General features: G+C 45.4%; 1 non-coding gene across 1 annotated transcript; it reads right to left on the bottom strand.

The window, feature by feature from the left end:
• Positions 1–4,188: 4,188 nt before the first annotated feature.
• Positions 4,189–4,315, bottom strand: LOC133089309 (small nucleolar RNA SNORA49). Its single transcript, XR_009700682.1, has one exon. It is a non-coding gene; the product is annotated as a small nucleolar RNA SNORA49 (small nucleolar RNA).
• Positions 4,316–4,897: the final 582 nt, after the last annotated feature.

The following is a 4,897-nucleotide window of genomic DNA, read 5'->3' as shown; positions in this document are numbered from 1 at the left end:
GCTGAGCTGCCCCACACAGGCGTCCCTGGAATTCTGAACTCATGGGGGCATCGTGGACATTATGCATGAACGGGCGGCAAAAAACAGAGGACACACACATTGCATGTACCCTCTGCTCACACTTATGTACTCCACCATCCTGTCAGACTTCACTTATAGAACACAAGTTAAAGTTATGACGAATTTCAAGATAGTGGCAGCAGAGAATTTAACCAAACATGCTGGGTCCTGGGTGTCTGTGTGCACCCGACGGTCTCCCCGACGGTGTTATTAAAAATATTTCTGTTCTTCAGTCCCCAGCCCTGTCCCGGAATCTGAGTCTGTTTTACTGAGATTTTTTTGCTTGGAATCCAGGGAGTGAATGGCTCTATGTTCTAGCCGGAGGTTATGCAGATATTAAATGTCAAAGCAAGAATTCGGACCCATCAACGGATGTGTTCATGTGACACTCTTATTGATTGAGGTCCTAGTTTGTGTTGGACCCTCTAATTCCCCAGATTTGGTAAAATCCAATGTTACCTAAGAGCATGGAAGGGACCAGTCACACAGATGGGCACAGATGCTGGTCCGCATCACCTCAGTGCTGGGCCACCCCCGGCTTCCTATACTGCCACGATTTCACTGCAGCCCCAACAGGGTGGGAGGAAGGGGGCATTAACCCACTTGACAGAGGAAGAAACTGAGGCTCAGAGATAAGGCCACCAGCTAGGGAGGGGCTGATGGGCCGGGCCCTGGACTGCAGGTCAGCCCTTAGGAGACAGGGTGAACCATGAGGGGGGGATGGGGAAGAGGACCCGGCCTGGAACGTGCAGGAGAAAAAGGGAGAAACAGAAAATGCAGACACCTCTGCTGCCCCGCTCCCACCCCCTCCACCTCTGACCGTCATATCCCCTTCAGAAACATCATCTTTTGAGCACAGGCCGGGTTTTGATGTGGTCCTGCCACTTAGTAGGGGTGTCTTCATACCCATTTCTCATAAGTGCTTTTCCACATGGCCACAGTCACCAAGTCTCACTGACCCCATCTGCCGCCTTCTGGCGGGATCTGTCTTCTCTCCACCCCCCCCACCCCTCCCCCACCCCCCGCCGCATCCTTTCTCCCCAGGACTGGAACAGCTTCTCCTGGGTCTGCCTGTTTTGGCCTCATTTACTGATTCTCCCCAATGTGCCCTCCACTCTGGCCATGGGGATCTTCTCTCATCACCTTCTGGGATGGAGACCATTTTAACTAACACAGTGTGATGGGAGGTGGCAGGGAAAGAAAATTAGGAGGGGTTTACAACTGGAAACAGTCTTGCACACTTGGCAGAAGTGATCTAGATGCCCTTGTTCCCTCCCTCCTCCTGACCCCCGCACCCATAACATCCAGCTGCCCTGGTGTGTTGGAGGTGGGGCAGACTGGCTCCAGCCCCCATCGTGGAGTTTCCCTAATTCTTCCTAAAGGCTCACCCTCTTGTGCCTCAGCTTGGCAACCCTCCTTTCCTTTGAATTCTTGCTTTGCTTGATGGGGTATCCACTAATCCATGGGCTGGCCTCCCAGCGTCTCCCATGCTAAAGCTCTTTAAAAAGAAACCTGCACCCTGGAATAATTCCTGTCTTCCAGAGAACAGGGAAATGTTAATCACCGCTAGTGCCTTATTTTTGTCTTCCTGGAAACCTTCATCTCTGAGCTCTGTGATAAGGAATTAGGTCCTGATTAAAGGAAGGCGACACTTCTGAGATGGCATTTCCCTGTGCTCAGAGATGGCAGGCAGCAAGGGAGGAGGAGGAGGGAGAGAAAAAAGGAGAGAAAAAGAGAAAAAAAGAAACAAAAAGGCATAAAGAGAAAACAGATGTTAATTGTTTTGGGGATTGGAGCACAGGGCTTTGAGAGCACACAGCCAGTCCCTGGGTGACCCCTGAGTTGGGGGGTGGCCGTGGGCAACCATGGGTGAGACCAATAAAACCTGCAGAATCAGAGTTTAGTTTTTATGCCTCTGATGCCTGCACACATTGTACTTGCCATGCTGCTCGGCTGAGGCAAAAACACACTGATTTGTTAAAAGTGCTGTCAAGCTCTCCGTGTCCTGGGTACAAATCTGGGTAGGTGGAGTGCTTTGGGTTTCTGAGCAAATAGCCCCAGAACCTGCTCTGAGTGCTCCCTCTGCCCCCCTGCTGTTGCCAGGGCCTCTTTTTACCGCTGCCTGGACCCTTCAGATTGATTCCTGTGCAGGGTCTGGCTCAATGCAGCCCCATTTCCTGGACACTTTTTTTCCATGCTTCCTCTGGTCATGGGCTCAATTGCTTGAAGGTCAGTCCTGCCCTGTCCCTGACAAATCCTGGCCCTGGAGGACAGAGCAGGTGGTATAGAGCCCAGGCTTTGGAGTCACACAGATTTGGGTTTGAATCCCAGTTCCCTCACTGGTTCAATTCTCTGAGCCTGGCTTTCTCATCTGTAACTCAGGGATCAAAATGGCTGTCCCATGACGTTGTTAAAATTATTGAGGAAGGTCATCCTAACAGCTACTTTTTGCTGAGGGGTGATATGTACCAGGTGCTGGGCTCATCTCATCCTCTTCACAAGCCAACAAGGTATGTGTCATGCTTAGCACAGTGCCTGGCACATAGTAGATTCTCAACATGCATTGTTCCCACTCCCCAAGCATCAGCTCGAAGGGTCCCCTACTGAATTAATCGTAAAGAGGAACATGTATGACTGAAATTTAGTGGTCCTGTAGTGTTTATATCCAGCTCTCCATGCCCCCACTTCAGACTGACAGGAAATGTTGGTTCACTTTAAATTTTTGGAGAGTGTTAACCTTAGGAAATTGTGGTGTTGGCCTTCTGAGTGCAAAAGACCTGAGGACCAGATTCTGGAAAAACTTGTCACCAGCAGACCTACACTATGAAAAATGTTAAAGGGAGTCCTTCAGGTAGAAGGAAAATCATACCAGATGGAAATCGGGATCCACACAAAGAATGATGATCTCTGGAAATGGTAAATACATGGGTAAATAATAAAAGACTTTTTTTCTTTTTTTTTTAAATCTCTTTAAAAGATAATTGACTGGTTCTAAAGCAAAAGTAATGACAATGTTTTGTAGGCTGCATAACACACATAGGGTAAAATGTATGAGAAAAAATAGCACAGAGGCCAGAAAGGGAGAAAAGAAAGTACATTGTTGTAAGTTTCTCATACTATACATGATGTAGTGTGACATCGCTTGAAGACAGACTGATAAGTTGAATATGTATACTATAAACCCTAAAGCAAACCACTAGCGTGACGAAGAGATGGATCTAATACATCAAGAAATAAGATAAAATGGAATCACAAAAAAACTCAATCCAAAAGAAGGCAGAAAAAGAGACAAGAGGGAACAAAGAACAGCTGGAAAAAATAGAAAACAAACAGCATAATAAGAGACTTAAACCTAACTATATCAATAATCGCATTAAATGTAAATGGTCTAATCACCTTGATCAAAAGGTAGAGATTGTCATATTGGATAAACAAGCATGATTCAACCGTAGGCTACCTACAAGAAGTACACTTATTTATTTAATTTATTTATTTACTTTATTTTTTTGGCTGTGTTGGGTCTTCGTTGTGGTCCTTGGGCTTCTCTCTAGTTGTGGTGTGTGGGTTTTCTCTCTCTAGTTGCGGCATGTGAGCTCTAGGGCGCGTGGGCTCTGTAGTTGTGGTGCGTGGGCTCCAGAGCACGTAAGCTCTGTAGTTTGTGGGCACACGGGCTCTCTTGTTGAGGCACACGAGCTCAGTAGTTGTGGCGTGCAGGCTTAGTTGCCCCGTGGCAAGTGGGACCTTAGTTCCCTGCCAGGGATTGAACCCATGTTCCCTGCATTGGAAGATGGATTCTTTATCACTGGACCACCAGGGACGTCCCAAGAAGTACACTTTATTTATTTATTTATTTATACCCCCGAGTTAGCATTCCTGAAAAACGACAGGAAACCTCTGACATGTTCTGATACTTATCAGTTAGAAATTATTCCATAACAAAACTGTTCGGTTTGTGTTTCCTTTGACACGTGGCCTGTGTTCCAGTTACACTGGAGTTTAGCATTTTATTCTGGTTCTTTCAGGCATGTGCGTCATCTCTCGCTTACCGATAGCTAATGTCTCTACCCTGTTTGAGTATCGCCAGTCAGCACGTACAAAAAGGAAACCGTCAGACCCCACCCGACCTGTGCTGTCAGCTCCACGTGTAGGCCCCACAGGACAGCAGTCTCTCTAGGGAAGTATGCGTGCTCGTTCATGTACCCTCCAGCAATGCCAGGCACTTTACAGCAAAGTCCCTGGAGTAAGGCTGAGGGAGTCAAGAAATACACTTTAAATATAAAGAAACTGATAGCTTAAGGGTAAAAGGGATTGGAAAATACATGCCATGCTAACACTAATCAAAATAAATCTGCAGTGGCCACAGTAACATTAAAAAAAGTAGATATCAGAGCATAGACTATACCAGGCGTAAAGAAGAACCTTTCATTATGATAAAGTGGTCAAGTCACCAAGAAAACTTAAGAATCCTAAGCTTTTATGTCCCTAATAACAGAGTTTCAAAATACATGGAGCAAAAACTAAAAGAACTGCAAGGAGGAATAGGCAAATCCACAATTATAGTCAGAGATTTTGATATCACTCTCTTAATAATAGATAAAACAAGTAGAAATTTTGTAAAGCTATAAAATACTTGAATGATGCTATTAACTAGCTTTACCTAATTGATATTTGTAAAACACTCTATCCAACAACAGCAGAATATACATTATTTTCAAGTGCACATTGAATATTTACCAAAACATATCTTATTCTGGGCCATAAAATAGTCTCAATGAATTTAAAAAGATTTAAGTTATGCAAAGTATGTTCCGACCACAATGGAACTAAATTAGAAACT

This window comes from Eubalaena glacialis, chromosome 3, assembly GCF_028564815.1.
Source record: "Eubalaena glacialis isolate mEubGla1 chromosome 3, mEubGla1.1.hap2.+ XY, whole genome shotgun sequence".
Classification (NCBI taxonomy): Eukaryota; Metazoa; Chordata; class Mammalia; order Artiodactyla; family Balaenidae; genus Eubalaena; species Eubalaena glacialis.
The sequence above is the reverse complement of the archived record's forward strand: the minus strand, read 5'-3'. Positions and strand labels throughout refer to the sequence as shown.